The sequence below is a fragment of the Sinohyriopsis cumingii genome, chromosome 9 (assembly GCF_028554795.1).
Source record: "Sinohyriopsis cumingii isolate HCF-2022 chromosome 9, ASM2855479v2, whole genome shotgun sequence".
Lineage (NCBI taxonomy): Eukaryota > Metazoa > Mollusca > Bivalvia > Unionida > Unionidae > Sinohyriopsis > Sinohyriopsis cumingii.
This window is the reverse complement of record NC_142969.1, coordinates 32254569-32267576: the sequence shown is the minus strand read 5'-3', so window position 1 is coordinate 32267576 and position 13008 is coordinate 32254569.

Here is a 13008-nt window from a genome sequence, read left to right as displayed (position 1 = left end):
TAGATGTAGAAGCCCTTAGTGAATATTGCCATCAAAAATATATATATTTTCATGCCTCCGTGACCAATGGCATGGGACAAAAATAATAAACCGAGTGCGCCGCAAAAGTATGATTCAGTCTAAGTACATTTGCTCTGAGAATTATCCTTTCCCACGTCTTACCTTACACACACAACTAATTTGCTGGCTGAGAAAGTTTCAAATCCTGTTATTGCTTTGTGTGCTTGCAATAGTTTTCTTCAACTCGTAAGACTTGAGTAGGTCTTTACGCAATCGCTCAAGTAGATTTATCGCCATTACATGAGACCGCAGAAATCTCGTGTATTGACAAAACGTCTTTTCCATCATATGTTAAAAAAATGATTAGAATTGGCATAATAAATACCTCTCATAGTGATAGTATAAAATAGTGTACATTGCACTTAAAGGTCTGTGGGATAAAAACGAATTAACCTACCTGTTGAGGAAATGTCTGCAGTAGTAATTGGAGTCCCTTGAGTCGACGATGTGGCCTCGGAACTACGGATCAATGTTTCTGTTAGTATTGCAGAGGTAACAGATGCAGTGGCTGTCGCAAATGTACTTGCAGTCTGTAACACACTTGAACTTGAAGGCAAGATTGTTGTCTGACTCTCAGATATCGTTAATGCTGGAGATGAGCTATACATCAAGCTTGTTGTGGATTCCAAAGTAGGTGTAATGGTTGGCGTTATAGACCCTGAAATGGTACCTACAGGTATCGTTGTTGTCGAATCAGCAGTGGCAGAAGTTGCACTAGATGTTGCCTCCAAAGTGCTACTAGCTTGTGCGATAGAAGTGCCGGTGGCCTCAACCGATACACTTACTGGACTGGTACTGATCGTTGTAGAGAAAGATGTGGTTGACAATGTCAGGGTAGATGTCTCGCTCGTACTTGAAGTGTCTTGCCCCATTATTGGTGTAGAACTGCTTTGGATGGTCGTTGTCGTTGCTGTACTTGTAGAAGCTGTAAAATAGACGGTCAGTTGGCACTTATCTACCACCACATTTACTTCACAAGAACATTATCCAATACATATTTATTGCTAATTTAATTAGCTGAAAAACCGAATGTAGAAGCTTACGACAATAAAAACCCATTTGTTTCTACTAGTGGGAACGATTTGCAAAATTTCGAATCTCACATACATCATTACAAATTAACGTTCCACTTAATTCCAACTTCATGTAACGATAGGACATTTAAACCAAATATAGACGCAAGTCAAGCATAATTGCACACATTATTTAACGATCTTTCTGACTTCTCTCGGGCAAATAATGAACTCTATTCTCCAGTTTATGAGTGTTTGTCTGTGTGAGTTGGATCTTTAACGTAACTTTGACAATTTTTAGTCATATCGCTACGATGTCGCCAGTGTGGCAGTATATTGTAATCTCTAGAAATGGGCCATCACGCCACAGGCTCGTAGAAGAATGTCCCACACAGTGACATCATTCTTACACAAGGCCCACCACTCCGAGCACTAAGCTCTTACTGATGAGCGCCAAACACGGCAGTTGTTAGTAGGATTTCTGTAAGCCTTTTTTATGACACGGATGGCGATCGAACCCACGACCTGCCGAATCAGAGTCTGACGCTCAAACCACTAAGCCAACCGAGTGGTCCTCTAGGGTATGAAGAAGAAGAGAGGAAACGTTCGTCTCATGTACATGTGTAGGTTCTGAATACTTTTTCGTTTCATATATAAGTATCAGAACAATTGTTAGATTTCGAATACTTTATACATGAGTACGACGTAAGGTTGTACTAGTGCATTTTTCAACTAGAATAATTTCTTCTCCTGCATTTGACCAATTTGCAAACCAATTTCGGGTCCTACGATATCAACATTCTATCTTATAATATAGTTTTCCTACAAAATATTCAGGAGATTCATTCTATGTTTATATCTGCAAATGTAGATGTAGATACCCTTAGTTAATATTACCATCACGAATATATATATTTTCATGGCTCCGTGACCAATGGCATGGGACAAAAAAATAAACCGAGTGCGCCTCAAAAGTATGATTCAGTCTAAGTACATTTGCTCTGAGAATTATCTTTCCCACGTCTTACCTTACACACACAACTAATTTGCTGGCTGAGAAAGTTTCAAATCCTGTTATTGCTTTGTGTGCTTGCAATAGTTTTCTTCAACTCGTAAGACTTGAGTATTTCTTTACGCAATCGCTCAAGTAGATTTATCGCCATTACATGAGACCGCAGAAATCTCGTGTATTGACAAAACGACTTTTCCATCATATGTTAAAAAAATGATTAGAATTGACATAATAAATACCTCTCATAGTGATAGTATAAAATAGTGTACATTGCACTTAAAGGTCTGTGGGATAAAAAAGAATTAACCTACCTGTTGAGGAAATGTCTGCAGTAGTAATTGGAGTCCCTTGAGTCGACGATGTTGCCTCGGAACTACGGATCAATGTTTCTGTTAGTATTGCAGAGGTAACAGATGCAGTGGCTGTCGCAAATGTACTTGCAGTCTGTAACACACTTGAACTTGAAATCAAGATTGTTGTCTGACTCTCAGATATCGTTAATGCTGGAGATGAGCTATACATCAAGCTTGTTGTGGATTCCAAAGTAGGTGTAATGGTTGGCGTTATAGACCCTGAAATGGTACCTACAGGTATCGTTGTTGTCGAATCAGCAGTGGTAGAAGTTGCACTAGATGTTGCCGCCAAAGTGCTACTAGCTTGTGCGATAGAAGTGCCGGTGGCCTCAACCGATACACTTACTGGACTGGTACTGATCGTTGTAGAGAAAGACGTGGTTGACAATGTTAAGGTAGATGTCTCGCCCGTACTTGAAGTGTCTTGCCCCATTATTGGTGTAGAACTGCTTTGGATGGTCGTTGTCGTTGCTGTACTTGTAGAAGCTGTGAAAGAGACGGTCAGTTGGCACTTATCTACCACCACATTTACTTCACAAGAACATTATCCAATACATATTTATTGCTAATTTAATTAGCTGAAAAACCGAATGTAGAAGCTTACGACAATGAATACCCATTTGTTTCTACTAGTGGGAACGATTTGCAAAATTTCGAATATCACATACATCATTATAAATTAACGTTCCACTTAATTCCAACTTCATGTAACGATAGGACATTTAAACCAAATATAGACGCAAGTCAAGCATAATTGCGCACATTATTTAACGATCTTCCTGACTTCTCTCGGGCAAATAATGAACTCTATTCTCCAGTTTATGAGTGCTTGTCTGTGTGAGTTGGATCTTGAACGTAACTTTGACAATTTTTAGTCATATCGCTACGATGTCGCCAGTGTGGCAGTATATTGTAATCTCTAGAAATGGGCCATCACGCCACAGGCTCGTAGAAGAATGTCCCACACAGTGACATCATTCTTACACAAGGCCCACCACTCCGAGCACTAAGCTCTTACTGATGAGCGCCAAACACGGCAGTTGTTAGTAGGATTTCTGTAAGCCTTTTTAATGACACGGATGGCGATCGAACCCACGACCTGCCGAATCAGAGACTGACGCTCAAACCACTAAGCCAACCGAGCGGTCCTCTAGGGTATGAAGAAGAAGAGAGGAAACGTTCGTCTCATGTACATGTGTAGTTTCTGAATACTTTTTCATTTCATATATAAGTATCAGAACGATTGTTAGATTTCGAACACTTTATACACGAGTACGACGTAAGGTTGTACTAGTGTATTTTTCAACTAGAATAATTTCTTCTCCTGCATTTGACCAATATTGCAAACCAATTTCGGGTCCTACGATATCAACATTCTATGTGATAATATAGTTTTCCTACAAAATATTCAGGAGATTCATTCTATGTTTATATCTGCAAATGTAGATGTAGAAGCCCTTAGTGAATATTGCCATCACGAATATATATATTTTCATGCCTCCGTGACCAATGGCATGGGACAAAAATAATAAACCGAGTGCGCCGCAAAAGTATGATTCAGTCTAAGTACATTTGCTCTGAGAATTATCCTTTCCCACGTCTTACCTTACACACACAACTAATTTGCTGGCTGAGAAAGTTTCAAATCCTGTTATTGCTTTGTGTGCTTGCAATAGTTTTCTTCAACTCGTAAGACTTGAGTAGGTCTTTACGCAATCGCTCAAGTAGATTTATCGCCATTACATGAGACCGCAGAAATCTCGTGTATTGACAAAACGACTTTTCCATCATATGTTAAAAAAATGATTAGAATTGGCATAATAAATACCTCTCATAGTGATAGTATAAAATAGTGTACATTGCACTTAAAGGTCTGTGGGATAAAAACGAATTAACCTACCTGTTGAGGAAATGTCTGCAGTAGTAATTGGAGTCCCTTGAGTCGACGATGTGGCCTCGGAACTACGGATCAATGTTTCTGTTAGTATTGCAGAGGTAACAGATGCAGTGGCTGTCGCAAATGTACTTGCAGTCTGTAACACACTTGAACTTGAAGGCAAGATTGTTGTCTGACTCTCAGATATCGTTAATGCTGGAGATGAGTTATACATCAAGCTTGTTGTGGATTCCAAAGTAGGTGTAATGGTTGGCGTTATAGACCCTGAAATGGTACCTACAGGTATCGTTGTTGTCGAATCAGCAGTGGCAGAAGTTGCACTAGATGTTGCCGCCAAAGTGCTACTAGCTTGTGCGATAGAAGTGCCGGTGGCCTCAACCGATACACTTACTGGACTGGTACTGATCGTTGTAGAGAAAGATGTGGTTGACAATGTCAGGGTAGATGTCTCGCCCGTACTTGAAGTGTCTTGCCCCATTATTGGTGTAGAACTGCTTTGGATGGTCGTTGTCGTTGCTGTACTTGTAGAAGCTGTGAAAGAGACGGTCAGTTGGCACTTATCTACCACCACATTTACTTCACAAGAACATTATCCAATACATATTTATTGCTAATTTAATTAGCTGAAAAACCGAATGTAGAAGCTTACGACAATGAATACCCATTTGTTTCTACTAGTGGGAACGATTTGCAAAATTTCGAATATCACATACATCATTATAAATTAACGTTCCACTTAATTCCAACTTCATGTAACGATAGGACATTTAAACCAAATATAGACGCAAGTCAAGCATAATTGCGCACATTATTTAACGATCTTTCTGACTTCTCTCGGGCAAATAATGAACTCTATTCTCCAGTTTATGAGTGCTTGTCTGTGTGAGTTGGATCTTGAACGTAACTTTGACAATTTTTAGTCATATCGCTACGATGTCGCCAGTGTGGCAGTATATTGTAATCTCTAGAAATGGGCCATCACGCCACAGGCTCGTAGAAGAATGTCCCACACAGTGACATCATTCTTACACAAGGCCCACCACTCCGAGCACTAAGCTCTTACTGATGAGCGCCAAACACGGCAGTTGTTAGTAGGATTTCTGTAAGCCTTTTTAATGACACGGATGGCGATCGAACCCACGACCTGCCGAATCAGAGACTGACGCTCAAACCACTAAGCCAACCGAGCGGTCCTCTAGGGTATGAAGAAGAAGAGAGGAAACGTTCGTCTCATGTACATGTGTAGTTTCTGAATACTTTTTCATTTCATATATAAGTATCAGAACGATTGTTAGATTTCGAACACTTTATACACGAGTACGACGTAAGGTTGTACTAGTGTATTTTTCAACTAGAATAATTTCTTCTCCTGCATTTGACCAATATTGCAAACCAATTTCGGGTCCTACGATATCAACATTCTATTTGATAATATAGTTTTCCTACAAAATATTCAGGAGATTCATTCTATGTTTATATCTGCAAATGTAGATGTAGAAGCCCTTAGTGAATATTGCCATCACGAATATATATATTTTCATGCCTCCGTGACCAATGGCATGGGACAAAAATAATAAACCGAGTGCGCCGCAAAAGTATGATTCAGTCTAAGTACATTTGCTCTGAGAATTATCCTTTCCCACGTCTTACCTTACACACACAACTAATTTGCTGGCTGAGAAAGTTTCAAATCCTGTTATTGCTTTGTGTGCTTGCAATAGTTTTCTTCAACTCGTAAGACTTGAGTAGGTCTTTACGCAATCGCTCAAGTAGATTTATCGCCATTACATGAGACCGCAGAAATCTCGTGTATTGACAAAACGACTTTTCCATCATATGTTAAAAAAATGATTAGAATTGGCATAATAAATACCTCTCATAGTGATAGTATAAAATAGTGTACATTGCACTTAAAGGTCTGTGGGATAAAAACGAATTAACCTACCTGTTGAGGAAATGTCTGCAGTAGTAATTGGAGTCCCTTGAGTCGACGATGTGGCCTCGGAACTGCGGATCAATGTTTCTGTTAGTATTGCAGAGGTAACAGATGCAGTGGCTGTCGCAAATGTACTTGCAGTCTGTAACACACTTGAACTTGAAGGCAAGATTGTTGTCTGACTCTCATATATCGTCAATGCTGGAGATGAGTTATACATCAAGCTTGTTGTGGATTCCAAAGTAGGTGTAATGGTTGGCGTTATAGACCCTGAAATGGTACCTACAGGTATCGTTGTTGTCGAATCAGCAGTGGCAGAAGTTGCACTAGATGTTGCCGCCAAAGTGCTACTAGCTTGTGCGATAGAAGTGCCGGTGGCCTCAACCGATACACTTACTGGACTGGTACTGATCGTTGTAGAGAAAGATGTGGTTGACAATGTCAGGGTAGATGTCTCGCTCGTACTTGAAGTGTCTTGCCCCATTATTGGTGTAGAACTGCTTTGGATGGTCGTTGTCGTTGCTGTACTTGTAGAAGCTGTAAAAGAGACGGTCAGTTGGCACTTATCTACCACCACATTTACTTCACAAGAACATTATCCAATACATATTTATTGCTAATTTAATTAGCTGAAAAACCGAATGTAGAAGCTTACGACAATAAAAACCCATTTGTTTCTACTAGTTGGAACGATTTGCAAAATTTCGAATCTCACATACATCATTACAAATTAACGTTCCACTTAATTCCAACTTCATGTAACGATAGGACATTTAAACCAAATATAGACGCAAGTCAAGCATAATTGCGCACATTATTTAACGATCTTTCTGACTTCTCTCGGGCAAATAATGAACTCTATTCTCCAGTTTATGAGTGCTTGTCTGTGTGAGTTGGATCTTTAACGTAACTTTGACAATTTTTAGTCATATCGGTACGATGTCGCCAGTGTGGCAGTATATTGTAATCTCTTGAAATGGGCCATCACGCCACAGGCTTGTAGAAGAATGTCCCACACAGTGACATCATTCTTACACAAGGCCCACCACTCCGAGCACTAAGCTCTTACTGATGAGCGCCAAACACGGCAGTTGTTAGTAGGATTTCTGTAAGCCTTTTTTATGACACGGATGGCGATCGAACCCACGACCTGCCGAATCAGAGTCTGACGCTCAAACCACTAAGCCAACCGAGTGGTCCTCTAGGGTATGAAGAAGAAGAGAGGAAACGTTCGTCTCATGTACATGTGTAGGTTCTGAATACTTTTTCGTTTCATATATAAGTATCAGAACAATTGTTAGATTTCGAATACTTTATACACGAGTACGACGTAAGGTTGTACTAGTGCATTTTTCAACTAGAATAATTTCTTCTCCTGCATTTGACCAATTTGCAAACCAATTTCGGGTCCTACGATATCAACATTCTATCTTATAATATAGTTTTCCTACAAAATATTCAGGAGATTCATTCTATGTTTATATCTGCAAATGTAGATGTAGATACCCTTAGTTAATATTACCATCACGAATATATATATTTTCATGGCTCCGTGACCAATGGCATGGGACAAAAATAATAAACCGAGTGCGCCTCAAAAGTATGATTCAGTCTAAGTACATTTGCTCTGAAAATTATCTTTCCCACGTCTTACCTTACACACACAACTAATTTGCTGGCTGAGAAAGTTTCAAATCCTGTTATTGCTTTGTGTGCTTGCTATAGTTTTCTTCAACTCGTAAGACTTGAGTAGGTCTTTACGCAATCGCTCAAGTAGATTTATCGCCATTACATGAGACCGCAGAAATCTCGTGTATTGACAAAACGACTTTTCCATCATATGTTAAAAAAATGATTAGAATTGGCATAATAAATACCTCTCATAGTGATAGTATAAAATAGTGTACATTGCACTTAAAGGTCTGTGGGATAAAAACGAATTAACCTACCTGTTGAGGAAATGTCTGCAGTAGTAATTGGAGTCCCTTGAGTCGACGATGTGGCCTCGGAACTACGGATCAATGTTTCTGTTAGTATTGCAGAGGTAACAGATGCAGTGGCTGTCGCAAATGTACTTGCAGTCTGTAACACACTTGAACTTAAAGGCAAGATTGTTGTCTGACTCTCAGATATCGTTAATGCTGGAGATGAGCTATACATCAAGCTTGTTGTGGATTCCAAAGTAGGTGTAATGGTTGGCGTTATAGACCCTGAAATGGTACCTACAGGTATCGTTGTTGTCGAATCAGCAGTGGCAGAAGTTGCACTAGATGTTGCCGCCAAAGTGCTACTAGCTTGTGCGATAGAAGTGCCGGTGGCCTCAACCGATACACTTACTGGACTGGTACTGATCGTTGTAGAGAAAGATGTGGTTGACAATGTCAGGGTAGATGTCTCGCTCGTACTTGAAGTGTCTTGCCCCATTATTGGTGTAGAACTGCTTTGGATGGTCGTTGTCGTTGCTGTACTTGTAGAAGCTGTAAAATAGACGGTCAGTTGGCACTTATCTACCACCACATTTACTTCACAAGAACATTATCCAATACATATTTATTGCTAATTTAATTAGCTGAAAAACCGAATGTAGAAGCTTAAGACAATAAATACCCATTTGTTTCTACTAGTGGGAACGATTTGCAAAATTTCGAATATCACATACATCATTACAAATTAACGTTCCACTTAATTCCAACTTCATGTAACGATAGGACATTTAAACCAAATATAGACGCAAGTCAAGCATAATTGCGCACATTATTTAACGATCTTTCTGACTTCTCTCGGGCAAATAATGAACTCTATTCTCCAGTTTATGAGTGCTTGTCTGTGTGAGTTGGATCTTGAACGTAACTTTGACAATTTTTAGTCATATCGCTACGATGTCGCCAGTGTGGCAGTATATTGTAATCTCTAGAAATGGGCCATCACGCCACAGGCTCGTAGAAGAATGTCCCACACAGTGACATCATTCTTACACAAGGCCCACCACTCCGAGCACTAAGCTCTTACTGATGAGCGCCAAACACGGCAGTTGTTAGTAGGATTTATGTAAGCCTTTTTAATGACACGGATGGCGATCGAACCCACGACCTGCCGAATCAGAGACTGACGCTCAAACCACTAAGCCAACCGAGCGGTCCTCTAGGGTATGAAGAAGAAGAGAGGAAACGTTCGTCTCATGTACATGTGTAGGTTCTGAATACTTTTTCGTTTCATATATAAGTATCAGAACAATTGTTAGATTTCGAACACTTTATACACGAGTACGACGTAAGGTTGTACTAGTGCATTTTTCAACTAGAATAATTTCTTCTCCTGCATTTGACCAATTTGCAAACCAATTTCGGGTCCTACGATATCAACATTCTATCTTATAATATAGTTTTCCTACAAAATATTCAGGAGATTCATTCTATGTTTATATCTGCAAATGTAGATGTAGATACCCTTAGTTAATATTACCATCACGAATATATATATTTTCATGCCTCCGTGACCAATGGCATGGGACAAAAATAATAAACCGAGTGCGCCTCAAAAGTATGATTCAGTCTAAGTACATTTGCTCTGAGAATTATCTTTCCCACGTCTTACCTTACACACACAACTAATTTGCTGGCTGAGAAAGTTTCAAATCCTGTTCTTGCTTTGTGTGCTTGCTATAGTTTTCTTCAACTCGTAAGACTTGAGTAGGTCTTTACGCAATCGCTCAAGTAGATTTATCGCCATTACATGAGACCGCAGAAATCTCGTGTATTGACAAAACGACTTTTCCATCATATGTTAAAAAAATGATTAGAATTGGCATAATAAATACCTCTCATAGTGATAGTATAAAATAGTGTACATTGCACTTAAAGGTCTGTGGGATAAAAACGAATTAACCTACCTGTTGAGGAAATGTCTGCAGTAGTAATTGGAGTCCCTTGAGTCGACGATGTGGCCTCGGAACTACGGATCAATGTTTCTGTTAGTATTGCAGAGGTAACAGATGCAGTGGCTGTCGCAAATGTACTTGCAGTCTGTAACACACTTGAACTTGAAATCAAGATTGTTGTCTGACTCTCAGATATCGTTAATGCTGGAGATGAGCTATACATCAAGCTTGTTGTGGATTCCAAAGTAGGTGTAATGGTTGGCGTTACAGACCCTGAAATGGTACCTACAGGTATCGTTGTTGTCGAATCAGCAGTGGTAGAAGTTGCACTAGATGTTGCCGCCAAAGTGCTACTAGCTTGTGCGATAGAAGTGCCGGTGGCCTCAACCGATACACTTACTGGACTGGTACTGATCGTTGTAGAGAAAGACGTGGTTGACAATGTTAAGGTAGATGTCTCGCCAGTACTTGAAGTGTCTTGCCCCATTATTGGTGTAGAACTGCTTTGGATGGTCGTTGTCGTTGCTGTACTTGTAGAAGCTGTAAAAGAGACGGTCAGTTGGCACTTATCTACCACCACATTTACTTCACAAGAACATTATCCAATACATATTTATTGCTAATTTAATTAGCTGAAAAACCGAATGTAGAAGCTTACGACAATAAATACCCATTTGTTTCTACTAGTGGGAACGATTTGCAAAATTTCGAATATCACATACATCATTACAAATTAACGTTCCACTTAATTCCAACTTCATGTAACGATAGGACATTTAAACCAAATATAGACGCAAGTCAAGCATAATTGCGCACATTATTTAACCATCTTTCTGACTTCTCTCGGGCAAATAATGAACTCTATTCTCCAGTTTATGAGTGCTTGTCTGTGTGAGTTGGATCTTTAACGTAACTTTGACAATTTTTAGTCATATCGCTACGATGTTGCCAGTGTGGCAGTATATTGTAATCTCTAGAAATGGGCCATCACGCCACAGGCTCGTAGAAGAATGTCCCACACAGTGACATCATTCTTACACAAGGCCCACCACTCCGAGCACTAAGCTCTTACTGATGAGCGCCAAACACGGCAGTTGTTAGTAGGATTTATGTAAGCCTTTTTAATGACACGGATGGCGATCGAACCCACGACCTGCCGAATCAGAGACTGACGCTCAAACCACTAAGCCAACCGAGCGGTCCTCTAGGGTATGAAGAAGAAGAGAGGAAACGTTCGTCTAATTTACATGTGTAGGTTCTGAATACTTTTTCATTTCATATATAAGTATCAGAACGATTGTTAGATTTCGAACAATTTTATACACGCGTACGACGTAAGGTTGTACTAGTGTATTTTTCAACTAGAATAATTTCTTCTCCTGCATTTGAACAATATTACAAACCAATTTCGGGTCCTACGATATCAACATTCTATCTTATCATATAGTTTTCCTACAAAATATTCAGGAGATTCATTCTATGTTTATATCTTCAAATGTAGATGTAGAAGCCGTTAGTTAATATTACCATCACGAATATATATATATATATTTTCATGGCTCCGTGACCAATGACATGGGACAAAAATAATAAACCGAGTGCGCCTCAAAAGTATGATTCAGTCTAAGTACATTTGCTCTGAGAATTATCTTTCCCACGTCTTACCTTACACACACAACTAATTTGCTGGCTGAGAAAGTTTCAAATCCTGTTATTGCTTTGTGTGCTTGCTATAGTTTTCTTCAACTCGTAAGACTTGAGTAGGTCTTTACGCAATCGCTCAAGTAGATTTATCGCCATTACATGAGACCGCAGAAATCTCGTGTATTGACAAAACGACTTTTCCATCATATGTTAAAAAAATGATTAGAATTGGCATAATAAATACCTCTCATAGTGATAGTATAAAATAGTGTACATTGCACTTAAAGGTCTGTGGGATAAAAACGAATTAACCTACCTGTTGAGGAAATGTCTGCAGTAGTAATTGGAGTCCTTTGAGTCGACGATGTGGCCTCGGAACTACGGATCAATGTTTCTGTTAGTATTGCAGAGGTAACAGATGCAGTGGCTGTCGCAAATGTACTTGCAGTCAGTAACACACTTGAACTTGAAGGCAAGATTGTTGTCTGACTCTCAGATATCGTTAATGCTGGAGATGAGCTGTACATCAAGCTTGTTGTGGATTCCAAAGTAGGTGTACTGGTTGGCGTTATAGACCCTGAAATGGTACCTACAGGTATCGTTGTTGTCGAATCAGCAGTGGCAGAAGTTGCACTAGATTTTGCCGCCAAAGTGCTACTAGCTTGTGCGATAGAAGTGCCGGTGGCCTCAACCGATACACTTACTGGACTGGTACTGATCGTTGTAGAGAAAGATGTGGTTGACAATGTCAGGGTAGATGTCTCGCTCGTACTTGAAGTGTCTTGCCCCATTATTGGTGTAGAACTGCTTTGGATGGTCGTTGTCGTTGCTGTACTTGTAGAAGCTGTAAAATAGACGGTCAGTTGGCACTTATCTACCACCACATTTACTTCACAAGAACATTATCCAATACATATTTATTGCTAATTTAATTAGCTGAAAAACCGAATGTAGAAGCTTACGACAATAAAAACCCATTTGTTTCTACTAGTTGGAACGATTTGCAAAATTTCGAATCTCACATACATCATTACAAATTAACGTTCCACTTAATTCCAACTTCATGTAACGATAGGACATTTAAACCAAATATAGACGCAAGTCAAGCATAATTGCGCACATTATTTAACGATCTTTCTGACTTCTCTCGGGCAAATAATGAACTCTATTCTCCAGTTTATGAGTGCTTGTCTGTGTGAGTTGGATCTTGAACGTA